The following is a 16,695-nucleotide window of genomic DNA, read 5'->3' as shown; positions in this document are numbered from 1 at the left end:
ATTTGTCAAATAATGATTAACTTTACGAAGAACATTTTTATTTTCCTTACGAACTATCAAATTATATAACTTGTATCCCTAATATTAATAATTTCCACTAATAGCAAATATCTCACTAGCAGCTCTTTTGATTTCTACTTTTATTTACGCAAACACTATTAATTCCTTAAACTTATTAAAGGCTCGATTAAAATCTCCTAAACATTTTTACATAGTAAAATCGCACATTTGTTATTATAATCTCCGTTCTAATAAAAATGAATCTCTCCATTTAACTAACTACGCAAAATAAATCTCGGGAACGCCATCAAGATTCTCAGGGATACCATCGGTCATTCTAGGTTGGATGTTGAAAAAGGTCCACGTATAATATCCTCGATAGCTTTCTACGTCATCCGAGATGATTCAGCATAGCTAGGTATCCTCATCCGTTACCTTCGATCCCGATTAGTTTTCAGCTCGCCGTGAATATCAGCGTTGATCCACGTCGCGGAATCCGCGTGCTGTGTATGCGTGCTGGCTCGTGAGAAGAGGCCGGGGAAACGAGGATACACCTGCTGGAGCCAATGAATTATGGCCATTGCTGATGCATCGTTTGCAGCTTCAAGTGCAGCCAGCGCGACGAACGCCGGTCATCAAAACAAGTCCTGTCACTGTCTCGTCGATACTCCATTAAGCGTGATATCGTCCAGCTTCTATCAGATAATTTCTGGCTGCATACTATTGCTTTATTCTATCTGCATAAGAGATAGCGCTAGATCTATTCCAAGAAGGATTAAGTATATGTATAATATCGATTTATAGCGTGCTAAAGGAATGGTATACTACATACCTCCAACATCGGCGGAGATACGTTAATTCGAATATTTCAACCATATAAAAGATCGTCGACTTCGGGGTATCTGAAAAGAATTAACTGTAACAGTGAACTATTTCTTAGAACAGGATTATAATAGAAATAACAGAAATATCATTGTTGTACTTGTTTTACTTAATGCTTAAGGAGAAAATTCATAATATTCATAAAAGATATTTTAATAGAAGCACTCAGAAATCGAAACTAGAAAAATTGTAAAAGAAAAGGAATTTGTTCATAGCTAAGATGATCGAATTATTAACAATCTACAATTTCAAATTTTCTGTTTCAAATCACTTTTCTGAGAACTTTACTTTCCGTAGTTAGATACATACATATATCACTCTTCCTAGCAAACTGAAAGTCCTGTTTGACTTGTATATTTGCAACTTTAGATAGTGGTTTCTGCAAACTGCGCGTGGTTAATGTATACATTTCATTCGTAAAAAAAACGTACACTGTCTATAAGAAAATTAGATTAATAAATTTTCGTATGACAATGTGCATCTTAGGCGTTGTATTTTGTACTAGTTATAGGTAAGTAAAAGAAATTTAAAATGTAAGCAGATTTCACAGCCGTCTTTAAATAGTTTGTTAGTTCGAATGATCTTTTTAAACCTTTTCCATATATTACGTGCTCACTTTAATAGGACGTATCGGTAAGTATGCTAGTCTTCCTAGTAGATTTCTCCTCAATTACGAAAGAAAATTAAGAGGTACCTATAAAGTCGAATTATAAATCTCAATGTTTTTGTCTCGTAGGAATTTGGAGCACATCCAGAAGTGCTCAGGGTAATTAACTAGTCTCTCGGGGCAAGCAGTTATATTAATTTCCAAATTTCATAATAATTAGATGTAAAATAATGTCTCCAAATTTATATGTTGATGCTGCAACGAATACTAATCTTGTAATTTAAAATATATTTGATTAAGCATGAAACGATAGAATATTGGAGACTGAATATTTATAAGTATGCGACTTGGCTTATTTTAAATAAATGCATCATTTTTAGAAAGATAAATTAGAAAAATAGTTAGAAAAATAATTGTGACATACTTGTTCAGAGCGTATGGAAGTTTGCATCTTGATCTTCTATTTTGTTTCTAAATTAGAACTGAATAGACTTTGAGATAATTAACCAATATATAAATAATAGTAGTAGGCAAACACTGTTTATTCTTACTATACAAGTAACATGCTTATACTTCTTCAAAATATCCCCAAGTTTATGCACAGGACCTGAATCGTTTTGCGTTGGAAATCCACACATACGAGGCTTATTAAAAATGAAAAGACAAAACACATTACGATCCAATTCGTACAACCGTGATCAATGAACTGTGCTTAACGCCCGATTCAAGGCTTAATGGATTCCGCAGCTCGTATCGGATACCGATATCCACTTGAAAGCGATTCGAACGACGTGCAATTCATAAAAAATTCCAAGTGCACGTGTCCTCGGGTAATGCGTGAAATGAATTACACAAGACAAAAATAAAATGCAAAGGGAAGGTTGACGTACAGAATGTTAACGTCGATTCCGCGGAACATTGCAACGAAGCAGTTTCAAAACGAGCATTAACTTCGAAGATATATTGGCGGAACTCCGGTAGCGTTTTATTGCAAAATATATCGCGATGAATCGCAGATGTGTAAATAATTAAAACGCGTGTACCCGGTAAACAGAAACGTTCGAAGGTGTAATTCTGGCATCGTGTAATGCAACACAGCTGTCAACCATTGATTTGTTTATAGCTGAGGTGAGCATTTGCTTTTGTACGGACAATGTGTAGCTGTGCCAATTTCATATGGCTCCAATTTATTCTTACCGCTCAGACATACAACATTCATTACCAGTACGAAACGCTGTCAAAAGATGAATGAAAATTAACACGTTGTTCGTAGTTGTCGTACGAACACCACCATCAAGGCCATGCGTTCCAAAACATTTTGTCCACGATCGAATCATATATATATATATATATATATATATATATATGAACTGCACAACGTTGTGCATGAAATTCTATTATAATTTGAAACTGATGGGCAAGGACAATGGTGCTCGATATCAAATAATTACCTTCTTTCAATATATTTTAGTTTCGTGTTTCTTTCTGGATGTGAATCAATGTGATGAAAGTGATTTATGTACTTTTAATAGACTTTATTGTTTTTGCTTCTTTTTCGCGCCGTCTTTTAATTTGAAATGAATCTATATATTGATTAGTTTTCTGTATAATATCCTTTGCAACTTATAATTACCTTCCAGTAATTTTGTAATTAGTTTATTATTAATATTCGTAGAATGTTATTGAATCTTTTTTCTTGACGAAAAGTTATATAAAAATTCAAATAAATTGTCAATCTACCTAAAGGAGATTTTTTCAACGAAAAAGATCGTATTTAAATAGACGTTTGTGTCACCGTATGAATATTATAGGTACCTTTATTATTTGATATATTTTTGTATGCTATCCGGATTTTGTGCATTTTTAACTGTAAAATATCCCATAAAAGAAGATTCATAGAAGTCTTAATCTTTTTTTCAAAAAGTGAATGATTAACTCGAATAACGAATGCGAGCACCACGTAACAGCAAACGATTTATATTGATCTCTGCAACTATAACACTTTTGTCGCGTGGATTTTTAAATTATTCAACGTTCTTTAGAATACACGCCACTCGAAAACATATCACTTGCTGAAATACCACATTTCGAACGAATATTTCGGTCGTGGTGCTTTTCAATAGCTGAAACTGCGGTTTGAAAGCTCTTCGTACTAAATTATAAAATCTTCACATCATAACAAAATATCCTGTTATATTCAGTTGGAAACAACCAGCAAAGCAATCGTTCTGGTAGCTGAAAAATTCGATTGTACGCACCGTCAATCCCCCAATTAGTCGTGGTATCGTTTCGGCATGTGTAGGATAATATAATTTGTTTAACGAACGTGCGCTCTTATGCCACTTTAGATTTTCCACGAACCAATGATACGGATTATATTTTATCTCTATAGCTTACTACATTTTATATGTATTCCACGTGCATATTAAAAAAAAGATAATAATGTCATTTATATTTATTTACACTAAAATAGAATTTATAATAAATTATTTTTCAAAGCTGTATTTTCTAGTAGTCGAGCCGGTAAAACGTGTTCGTAATCGACATTTCGGATCATTGAGTTCCACGCGGACAATTAGCAAGTTCACTGTGGCTTCGATTACATCCTATAGGGAGTTTCTATATTGAACCATAAAAGACTGTGACGTAAACTGAGATAATGGGCCGACTTGGTTCACTTAAGACACGGGCAACTTACGACGCGTGTTCATGGGCAAATAGTACAGGCGACTCGTAACACTTGCAACCGAAGGGTTCAAGTACGGTCCAATTTATGTGTGTGCCATATTACCGGCGACGTGTTACGACCCGGAAGGCCACAATACAAGACGACACGTCTATAAGCTTCGACCAAACTTGCCCGTAACACTTTAAATTACATATGACTTGGCATATTCCAAAGTGTCAAACGCTCGTTGAATGTTATTACGGTAATTCTCTCAGTCGAGTATGGTCCGGTTAATTTTGTTAGTGGCTTAGCGATCGTCCTGTAAACTTGTCCTATTGGGTTTGTACAAGTTTGTTCACGATGAGATTCTTTTATAAATTATGTATTATTTATATTAGTGCTCAGAGACTATTGAATTTTTACGAATTGAACTTTTTGTTCCATTATTATACTTTCGTTATTATGATCTGTCGTCATTATTATTACATTTCTTTACCATATTTACTATTTTCGACTAGAACTTCTTTTATTGAAACGAAATTTTAGTTAGCGTTTTGATGAAGTGAACTCAAGATCGAGCGAATCTATTTATTATACGTATTTAAAATTCAACTCCAATCATGCGAACCAAAAGTGATTAATAATGAGAAGAATTGATGAATTACTGTATAATTCGTCTTACAATGTATTATATGCTTCATGGTGATGTAGATTGCTTCAATTAAAAACCAATAAAAATTTAACAATATTACGTTACATAATCGACAAATCTACTTCTACTGGCAAAGATATAGTAACTTACACATTAATTCAATACATCCAAATATATAGATAGTACATAGACGTTACTAAATCGAACTTGTCTTTATATATTTCAACGAAACGATGTTCTTGAAAGACCGAATCGATTGATATTCGCAGTTACGTATTAAAACTTTCCAGAAATGAGGGAACTATTGTAGAACCTCTAACAATACTTGTAAATCAGCTACGATCTATCTACTTTTATACAAGTTTAAAAATAACTTGAAAGAAGAACATAAAAGAGAATCCTCCATAGTATAAAGTAAAATTAGATCCCTTTCGATATGTAGTCAGTGAACATTATTAAACGCGATCCGTGAATCAATCAGGTTGATTCTTGCCATCCAAAAGAGCTGCTCTTCTTTTGGCCCGTATCCATTTTGCGTCGGTACTCGAAAAAGTAAGGAGTTCAATCTCCTATCGATGCGACTCGATGGCGGAAACGGATGATTGCTTCCGAAACATCGCACTATTTTCCAAGTTTCTTCACTGGAGGTCGAAGATAAAGGAATCCAAAAAACAAATTATGTACGAAATTATTTTTGAATACCGTCACAAACGAAAATTGTTCTCCACGCAGATATTCTTTTAATCGCTATTTTTTATTAATTAATACTTGTTGAAAAACATCATTTTGAACCATTTAACAATAGTTTAACGTTTGTAAAATTTCATTTATCCAATTATCGAAGTATACACATGTATAGATATACTTTGTTTTCAAATATATCGATTCGGTTTGCTTCGGGATATATTGTTAATAAAATTCTTTTTCGCGTATGAATCAATCGTGTATTAAATTTCCATTGTTCTTCTTTTATATTCTTTCGAAACTGTTTGTCTGTCCAATAAAGGAAAAAACAGAATATTCGCTAAAAAAAACTTTGTATTACCATGATTGATTACGTTTCAACTTTCTGTGTCGTATCACTTTCAAAAAGCTTGCAAGTTCGTGAAACGTTACTCCTGGAAATGTATACTATACCTTGCTAAATTCATTCATTATACCACGCTTTCATTTTGTCGAAATAATTCTGTATTAATAATATATTATATGCCGTTACCCATATTTCAATTCCTGCATATTAACAATAGTTGCGATTGGTCTACATAGAATAAATGATTATACAGGATTGTATTGTCAGAGGAAAATTATTAGAAACATTGAAAACTGTAAGATTTATTATATTCTCGGGATTTGCTCATCTAAATAACTTTTATGAGATGCAAGATAAAGTCGAAATGAATAATGAATAATTATTTAATGTATACATATACACCAGTATATGTACATTAATACACAACTACTTTTCAAACACACTATTAATATAAAACTAAAGCCAAAGTGACGCGATTGACAAAGTTACAAAATGCGAAGTTGATAAGTGACTGTTGATAGAAGCATACAATTAATAAACATTATACAAATGAATAGGAACTTAATACAAAGCGAATGCTAAAACTATTCATAAAATCGATCGGATCCGTGGGAAAGGAATCTCGAGTTTATGAATAATTATTAATTCTAGCCTAGCGCTCCATCTCATGAACAAGAATAACAGAAACAACGGATTGCATTCAATTCAATTGACTTGAGTAGACAAATTCGCCACAGGGTTTGCAGAACGTACAGTTCCAGTCATGTCGCTTCTCCTCAAGCTCTCAGAGGGTGGAGAACTTCAAACTTCCCTTCTGTCTTGCTTCGCGTGCGTCCTATCCAGCTACTTGCCCCTTTCTGCAACAACAATCCTTTATATGTTGCTTGCTCAATGCTATTATTACATCCTTCCATCTAACGTTTCACGTTCACGTTCGAATATTTGTTTCTCTGTGATTATATTTCGTTTAATCCAATTGCCCTATTGTTATCCGCCTCGTAATTTTGGAATCTTTGCAGATGAGTGGATGAGTGGTCACATCTGGACGAGTTTCTATCATTAATTTTCACTACATGTATAAATACACACCTTTCATCCTTTCACGCGAGAATTATTCTTAATCGTTTCTTCTCACGAGTATCATCGTTAATATCTGATATGTATCATTTACTTCTTTGATTATTTATTATCGCGTGCTGTGAATAAGGGAAAATTGGGCAAGGAAGGGTGAAATGAGACGAAGAAAAATGTGGGTAAATGTTCTTGATCTTCTGGTAAATCAGGGTGGAAGATCATTTGTAGAATACGTGATAAATAGAAAAATGATTATTTGATAACAGATTTGTTCACAGATTGAAGGACGAACTGTTGAATTGTTTTTTATCAGTACATTTCGGATTCTTATGTAAATTTATATTTTTATGAACACGCTTATTTTCGTCTTTGACTGTATATTCGTAAACTAAGAGAATACACTTTCTTACTCCGTGTAGATATTTATGCAGTCGAAAGGATTCAGAATACTTATATTTATTTAGACGCGTATCGATTTGTTAGCGAAACAAGATTAAATTGCATTTATGCCAAACATCGCTGGGGATGAAACAAATAAATTTCGATAAAGGATAACAAAAAAATTCAAAGCATAACAATCTCTAATAATGTCATTACACTGTGTAATAATGTCTTGGTTTGTTTTATTGCAATTTATATATCTAACAAATTAATTTATTAAAATTGCAGGGCTTCGCTTCTTGAAATCAATATCGTGTTACATTTCCAAAGTCTAAATCGAGCATTTAATTGGAATTAATATCGAATTTCGTTAGATTTCTCGCAAACGTAACAGATCAATATATTCCTCTCTGTAATTCGGCCCATTGTTAACTCAGTTTCTGTTTCGACCGTGTTATTTATTAATTATAGATAACTGGCACAGCTTTAAACATCAAAGCGTTAAAAATATCTACGACTAATCGACGTATACAAGGTGTAACCAACAATATCGCAAAAATAAATTAAAAGTGTAAAATAAAATTTACTCATCCAAATCATAGTTTTCGAGTAGATCAATTTTAAGAATCTACTGCAAGCATACGTACTCGCATACCTAAGACTTCATTCATAAAATATAATATTCATAAAATTTTTTTTTAGATTTTCTTTAGCAGGTGAACTGTGCAGGCACGTAATTAAAATTTGATTTTTTTCAATAATCAATTTTCGACGGATGAACAAACTTATTTCATACCTTTTATTTAGTTCTGCTTAAGCAATCACCTTTCGTCCTCTCGCGTAATACTTTCGACTTGTATAATTTAAATATTCTAAAAAATTGGACTTTTTATCGTCAACTAATTAACAAAAATAATAATTTTTAATTTCTGTTTTCTGAATATTCTTATCCTATGTACAACCGTTATAGTAACAGGTTGAAAATAAATGGCAAAACTCGAATTCTCTCAAGTAACTCTAGTTTGTGTAAAATCAACTTATAGCTCAAGGCCATTGAAGGATAAATTCCACCATAACACTGTCACTGCATCTCTTGTGTTTACACAGCACGTTTGATCTACCCCATTGTTTGTTTTAAAGGCAGAAAGCGCAAACCTGCAGACACAGGCTCTTTGTCTCAAATGTAACTGAATACAGTTGAAACACGTAACGAGATTGTAAAAGAGAAAATTACTTCGGATGTTCACAATCGACAAAATCTCTTTGACCGGTATTGTGATGTTGCATCTGTTTCGTATCCACACAATAAATGCATGAAGTATTTACATATTATCCTCATTCTCGTGGTATCATGATATTGATTAATTAAATGCAAATATACTCAGTTTATATTGTTTATAATATTTTCTATTTAATAGCTTTTCTATCGTTTCTAACATTTTGACTACAACAATTTTTCAATGCATAAGAACAATATCCTGTTTACGATACTTCTTCCATTACTCAAAATACTTTGATATAATTTGAAGAATGTGACATCGATCAAACGATGCTTACTATCTAAGTCTGAGTAAATATATTTTTATCCAATTATTTCCAACTATAATACGTTTTATTTAATTTTCTAAATAATACATAAAATCCAAACAAGGATGTCATATGTGTATACTAAACTTTATTGCAACGCTGAAGATGTTGAATCACGAATTTTCATCCACGTTCATTGAACGTCGCTTGCAGATACAATTTTCAAGACAATTTTGCAAGCGATAAACGTCAGATGCAAGCACTCACGGCATATCTCTCAAGAGGTATGCAATTGCCCCTGTACATCCCATCATGACACGTAAAGTGTGTAGTATCTTACGTGGATTTCGTTATTGATTGCTTTAAACGCTTAAATGATTTCCTCTGATGAGTATCTAATCCATAATAATGCTGATAGCTTCAGAGCTGAATGAATCTATGCCAGAATTCCGATTTTAGATAGCTTCCTGAAGGCAAGAAATAGTTTCAAAAAGTCTAAATATTAGGAACGATTTATTTAAAAACTTAAAAATCATCCAAAACTCTTCATTAATCATTCCTGCAGTAGAGACTCCTATATTCCAACCTACAGTATTCAAATTACTCTAACTCAAACTTTCTATCACCCGAACGTAATATCTGCTGATAACTGATGACTTTTCTATCACGAATACTATTACTATATGCGTTATAACATAAATACTAAATGATACGCCAGTTAATGTTACCTTCAAAATGTTAATTAACAGCATATTCCGTTTTCTTATTCCGTAACATTCCCAAAGCCTCAGAAATATAAAACGAACCACATACTTAGGATATTAATTTACAATACATTCGTATCTTTTCTCCATCAACATTTCTAAACTCAGGGAAATGTAATGCGAAAGGAAACACATACTTAAGGTGCTAATTCACATTTACGGTCCTTTTTATCGTTGGCGACTTGTTCTCGAAGGTCTATTTCGGAGAAGCAAACAGAGAAACACAACAGGAGCTGTCGTTCGATGGAACGGTGTTTCGTATCCGTCGCAAACGAGTACTCGCTAGGAGAAGTTTCGCGAGCAAGAAGTGCACGCCGACTTCCTGCGCCGCACCGAATCGGAAGCTCCCACAACCGACTGCATTCCGTAGTTCTTTTTCCTAACATAGACGCCGAGTTTCGACCGGCACTGAATCGCCCGGGTATGTTTTGCGCGGCTTTGCGATTTCGAACTACTTTAGATTTGGCAGACCCGGCTATGCCGAACGCAACTTCCAAGACCGCGAAACTTAGGAACAAAAGGTATTGCGAATTTTTCGGTATTGCGTGCCTTTCATACGGAAGAACTGTTACGCTTCCTTTGTACGATATTACTCCGTGGATTCTACGTTCGAACTATTATGTGTTCTTAGACTTTTCTTTACGTGTAGATACATTTGCTCTCCTATGTATCGAAACAAAGTGATTCAAATGATTTCGATACTACGGGTCATTTTCAAATAACTTCCTTTGAAGTTTTCAAGTAACATTTCGTGTTGCTATGTTATGTATCTTAATTATTTATACTATAGCTATATTAATCCTGAGTAAAGATCTAGGAAATGGAAGGTAAAACGAAGTTTGAATAATAGAACACCTACTTCCCTGATATGAAATTTCATTTATTCAAACAGAGATCAAGAAAATTCTCGGTAAGTGTCGTCGTAAAGTATGTAATTAGGCGTATGTTTCTCTTTCGTGGTTTTCAAAAATATTAGTTTTCTTACATAAGTATATCTAAATATTATATTATAAAGACATCTAAATATTAGCAAATATCATTATTCTAAAATATAGGAGCAAAGTCACGAATTTTTCTTATCCCACTGTGACAGACTAAAATCGCAGATTAGAATTAATTTTATATATCGGATAAATATTTAAGTAAAAAGGAAGAAAGTATAAATTAATCGAAAGCTTGAATTTGTCTGATAAATCTATAAAATTACGCTTTAAACTGCAGCAGTTTTACAATCGAGTATGCTTCCCTTCGACAGTACTCCTGTTAAAAGATCAGTTCATCGCATTTAAGCTGCGTTTATTGCTTCCCTCGTCCCCGTGGCTTGTAGCTAAAGTGGAGAGCCCCGAAGGACAAAGACAAACTTTAATTCGTCGTCTCGTTAAGCAACTTATCAAAGTGCATGAAGCACCAGCCAACACGATAAAATAATTGTTCCGGGTTAATGTCTAACGACCTTTCTAGACAGCATCATCTCGAGCAGAAATACGAGCGACTTCGTTGGTTAGTCGCGGTGTCGTCGCTACTTTGTCTTTGTGTAAAAGGTCCAAACGAGGAATTGTTCGGATGTTTCTCTCGACAACGAAGAAGAAAGGGAATAATTGTGAATCGTTTATAATATAAGGCGACGACGCGACGTCGTTGTGGCTCGTTCCACGCCGAGGCATTTATTTCTCTCTTCCTCTCTCCTCTTCGCGTGTTCATCTATGTTGCTACGTACAATTACTTTGCACGATAATTTTTCAAACGGCGGACATCAAATTCAACGGGAACGAAAATTTTAGAATTGGCTGTGACCTTAATGTGAACACCGTTATATGGATAATTAGTAAACTCAACGTACCGAAACCACCGGCTTTGAGAATTCCACGAGCATAATTACTCTGCTTGTACGTCCGACGTATTTTGCAGGAAGCCTGATAATGTGGCTATTATACGTAGTGTCCACCAAAACCGCCAATGTTACGAGATTCTTTTGTTAATTTGCCAAGAGAATGAGAGGTTTGCGTTGAAAATTCTGAAATTGTCTTGCTTTTTCGATCGCACGTGGGCAATTATAAATATGTTTACGATCAGTGTTGAGTTATCAATCGATTAACGTATTGTATTTGATTAATTAACTTTTCGTATCACATTGGTATTATTACCGTATCATCGACAGTGAGAAGATTGTTTCTTACATAGTTCTTATTAATATATAATCGGTCGATTAGAAACTAATGTTTCCTACTGAAATTATTTCTAAGAAGTCTGATTGATTTAACCAGTTTGTACAGTGTAGCCCCGCGTAGTATAAGTCAACGCACGAATTACCATCCGTTGATTTATATTACCGTACGCTTATGCTACTTACATCTCCAATAGATTCGTCCATTGTGGGTGTAAGTAGTGTAAATCAACACCTACACTGCTGTTTACTATTTTATTTTACCGTACACATCGGTGAATATCGACTTATACTACTTCAACCTACAATAGATTACGTATACAAGTTCAAGTAGTATAAGTCAATATACGTCAATGTATATAGTATATATATGTATACAATGTATACGGGACCACCACTGTTAATTGACCTGTACTACTGTATACGTTAACGCAAACCGTCCTGTATTATCTAGGCTCGCAATAAGATCTGCAATTAAACTAAAAGCAATAGAAATAAGGTGCAAAACGCAAATAACGCAGACCACACTCGATTTTCCAAGAAACAGAATCACCAAATTTCTACGATAAATTAATTCATCCTATACTACATCTTGTGTGCCAAGTAACTGAACGAAGACAAAAGACTCTTTCTCGCCTTGATAGTTAAAGGAACATGGAAACATATATTACGGAAGTATCTCGGGAGGAAGTTATTTCCTTTGTAATAATAATAACGATGATGTTATTAAGGGAACGAAGTGTCGGGTAAAACGCAATGTACGCGAGCCGCTCATATTCAGTCATTATTTGCGCTCGGCATTTTGCCAGTAACAATGAAAAGCATCTCGAAGTTGCGTAACTCTCGTCTACGGGAAATGAGAATCCATAGACTTATTATGCACGGTACTAATACCGTTGTTCGAACGATATTCGAACGCTCTACTGAATAAATAGTCTCGCGGCAGCGAATTCGCCACGGATAATGTCCGACTCGTTATTTTCCATCCTGCCATCGGTCAAACTCTCTATTTGTAATAACGGAAATTCTTTCCTTTCCCGGTTATGAATCGAACTTTCTTTCCGAGACCAGCATCCAAAGATTATTTCTCGTCGAGTCGCGGAACATTCCCGCGTATCCGCTTTGGTGCACGCAGCGTTATTCGCCAAGTTGCAAACTAATCGGTGTCAGCATGGAAAACAATCCCTCTTGATGGCTCGCATTATACCGAGTACGGTCCGGTTACGGTCATTGAAATGTCTTTGAAACTTTGAGAATCGAAGTTTCGTTACTGAAGAGCGTTGTGCTGTGTAAGAAAGATTTTATGGGAGTAATTTATCGATTTTAGATGGGAGGGGAGCAAGTTATTGATAGCCTGGTTTTGGAGGTTATTCGTACGTAACATATTCAGAAACTTTGTTCTAACCCTTTTACTATTTTACTATAGCACGAACCACTCGCGAAATGTATACACTATTATATAGTTGCTTCTTACAACTGGAAGAATCCGAACTTCTTTCTCAATGTAATTTAAATTTCACTTTTTCATTCTAATTTAATTACATGATTATACAATATTTTAGAATGATTTTTTAGTGTTATAATTTTTATACGGAGGATACAAATATATAATTGGCACTAACTATTATATATAGTATTCGGATAGATTAAATATTTTAAAGTAGTATAAGAAAATTTAAAGTAGTGTTTTTAACATGTATTTTTCAACAAGAATTTTTCTTTTTAAAGTAATGACTATTCTTAATTTCTCAAACGACTGTATTCTTTGAATATCTTGTGCATAAAAGTATTCAAAGAATTTAAGAGTCGTTCAAATTTATTTTTATTTCAAAATTCTTATTCTAAGAACCTAAAATCATGTGGCAAAAGTAATACATAAGAACACGATAAGACGAGGTAAAAACATCAGAGAAGTAATTGCATACCAAAAACACGTAGATTATTTGTAAACGCATATGTATGAATTCTTGAAACGTTGATTTCCTAGTAATTACGTACAAAGATATTGATGAGGAGTTGAAGAGATTTAAATCTCAATCACGTCTCTGTTAAGGCGCAAGTAAGTTTGATACAGTTCTAGTTCAAATTATTTAAGCTGTGTTAGAGATTCATTAACCTTAATGATACATAGGTTACAGCATCGCTACCTGAATTTGATCGGTTGAATCTCGATTGGATAGTCGATCAAGAGAGTCAAACTTTCATTTAAATTAGGTCTATCATTACGGGGATTATACGGCACGTAATTACAAGTACGTCGTCAGTGTTTAGAAATGAAACTTACTACGAGAATTCATCAGGGACAAAATTTTGTCAATATCATCTTAAAGTCATCCACAACACCAACATTTTCTAAAAACATGTTTCAACTTAAAACATTATAATCTCATATTTGACGATGATGATATTTTCTCTAATGGAACTCGTCACTTACCACCCATAAAAATCCAAGAATTTGTAACAATCTCTAATGAAGAATATGTGTATAAATTAATAATTACCAACAAAAGAGATAAAGAACAAAAAATTCTCCAACAATTTATCGGAGTTTTGCATTGAAGAGAAAGAAATTTCCTTTGCAACAATTTAACATTACAGTGCAATTAACGTGATTCGTACATTCAGCGTTCCGCATCTGTATGAATGTTTAACGAGACAAGAAAAATTTGAAATCTCGGGCGAATTCATTGTTGACATCGCCGTGGCGTAGATGTGCGTACTGTTTTTTCGATGGATCATAAAAGCTAGGCCAAAAAAAAAAAAACCAAGCCCTAGCTAACCAAGCGACCCAAATGTCCCGGCTACCGTAAAGAGGTATCGTTCTCTGAAATAGCGGCATTTCACTTTTCGCTACATGCACGCGGTCAGACTGGAGAAAAAAGGAGAGAGTTACAAAAAGACGAGAAAAAAGTAGAGAAACGCGCATAGACACAGATAGCGTAGCGTTTCAACGCCACGATCGTATTCTAAATTAAAAATTGGACACGTTTCTGGACAATAAAGCAATTCAACGTTAGGAGCCTGTGATGAGATTTTATCTGGATATTTTATTAACCGAAAAATTAATAGAGTAGAAAGCGCAGATATAAAAGGTGCTTAATACATAATATAAAAAAGAGGCGAAGTTTTGTTAAAATTTTTACATAGACGTGTTCCTTATTTTAATACCCGTGTTTCGTTGCAATGATAGAGTTACATACATTTTCAGCTTGATTTTCAGTTTGCTTGATTTACAAGTTTGATTTTTCAATGCGAAAAAACAACAGATGCGTTTCCTCTTCGTTGAAGGTTCGTTTCTTGATACTCGCCCTTCATTGTTCATGTTCGGAAATATTTCCGATATTTTTCGAATGTCATTGAATTATACGATAAATCAGTCCGTATTTTCCCTGCAATTGTCGGAGAAGTTCGTATATATTTTTAACCATAATAATATATTAAAATAAATAATATGCGGAAACAAAATTTATTTTAAAATTTAAAATGAAATTCATTTATTACAAATTTGATTTCAACATACTGTCGATGTAGAGAAGAACACGATAAATCAAATTTGCCATTTTTTTTAAATTCAGCTGCTAATTAATCCTATATTTCCAAAATTATCAATTTATTTGATCTTGAGATCAAACATGCATTTTTCCACCCTTTTCATAATTTAAAAAATACTGCTTGCCACAATATTAAAATATTGAAAATCATTAAAATATTGAAGATATTCAAATATTTGCCGTAACTTAATTATACGTTTAACTAAATCTAATATTCTTTCAACCTATAAAGTGACATAAAAATAGAAAAATCGCCGAAAATTTATGCATATCTGTTTCCTCTTATCTTCATACACCTTCTATTTTGATTTTCTCATTTTCAATTTTATACTTTACCCAGCGGTTATCTTCAGATACTTACAAGCAGTAGCGTACATCCGCTTTAAGTGTTTCTTAAAGTCGTGCGCATCGCCGACTTTGTAATTGGATCTCGTCTGACTTTATAAATGTCGCGAATAATTGGTCGGTCTGAGGGAACCCGCGCCTTTTCGAAAATCTCGTTAGGCAGAAACCGCAATTTCACCTTCCGTTAGGCGCGCACGGCTAAACAAAGTCCCCGGCCGATAAGCAGGAAACGCGAGTTCCGCTTTAAAGATTATCGCGGCAGAATCCAAACGGCGGAGAAAAATTTCATGAGCCGGAATAATTTTGCTTATCGCCGCGCAAACGTTCGGGAATCGATTCGTGGCAAGCTTCAATGAAACGACAGACGTTGAAACGTGTTTATCGATTCGAAACCACAGGGAAGAAACGGAGTAAATCCATATGACTTCTTGTTAATTTTCCGATTATAATATTATCTGATAATGACTAAAAATAAATGATACAATATCATGTAGATATGATCCATTTTAAGTGCAAGAATGCACTTACATTTTTTAAGAATTGGTGGTAAGCTTAAATAGGTTTGTAAAAAGCCAAGAACATTGTTTAATAGTACAAGAGTTTACGAATTTAAGAAGAAGAATTTAAAAAAGTAACAACTTGTTCTTTATAAAAAAAATGATCAAATAAAAATAAGAAACGAAAACAGATTGTCCTAATATTAAATTACTTTAGGCATTTTTCAACCCTAAAATTGATCTCTTATAAAAATGAAGTACGTAAATCATTACATGTTTTCCTTGTATCTTTGAATTTCAAAAAGTCGAAAATCAATATATTCTTGCAAATACTTCTTTCTGTATATGGAGTTGTTAATACGTAATTAAGCGCAGTAAAATCATTCATAAGAATAAAATCACAGTTGGACGATGGATAATTCAGATAACTCGAGCCAACGATTGATATTACAACTGGATTCGTTCTACTCGATGCTAACTGGCTCTCCACTGTTATGACGGATATAACAAATTAAAAGCGCCGAGTAAAAATCGATAGGCGCGGTGGTTTCGC

The 16,695-nt window shown here is 33.9% G+C and overlaps 1 long non-coding RNA gene across 1 annotated transcript in view; it reads right to left on the bottom strand.

Annotated features, from left to right (window-relative positions):
* Positions 1 to 860: 860 nt before the first annotated feature.
* LOC139987311 (uncharacterized) overlaps positions 861 to 16,695 on the bottom strand; it is a 117,984-nt gene continuing 102,149 nt past the window's right edge. Inside the window, exon 5 of the long non-coding RNA XR_011799827.1 lies at positions 861 to 902. This is a non-coding gene — a long non-coding RNA (uncharacterized lncRNA). The remainder of the gene's footprint in view (positions 903 to 16,695) is intronic.

The sequence above is a fragment of the Bombus fervidus genome, chromosome 5, assembly GCF_041682495.2.
Source record: "Bombus fervidus isolate BK054 chromosome 5, iyBomFerv1, whole genome shotgun sequence".
Classification (NCBI taxonomy): Eukaryota; Metazoa; Arthropoda; class Insecta; order Hymenoptera; family Apidae; genus Bombus; species Bombus fervidus.
Note: the sequence above shows the minus strand (reverse complement) of the source record. Positions and strands in the feature narration are given on the sequence as shown.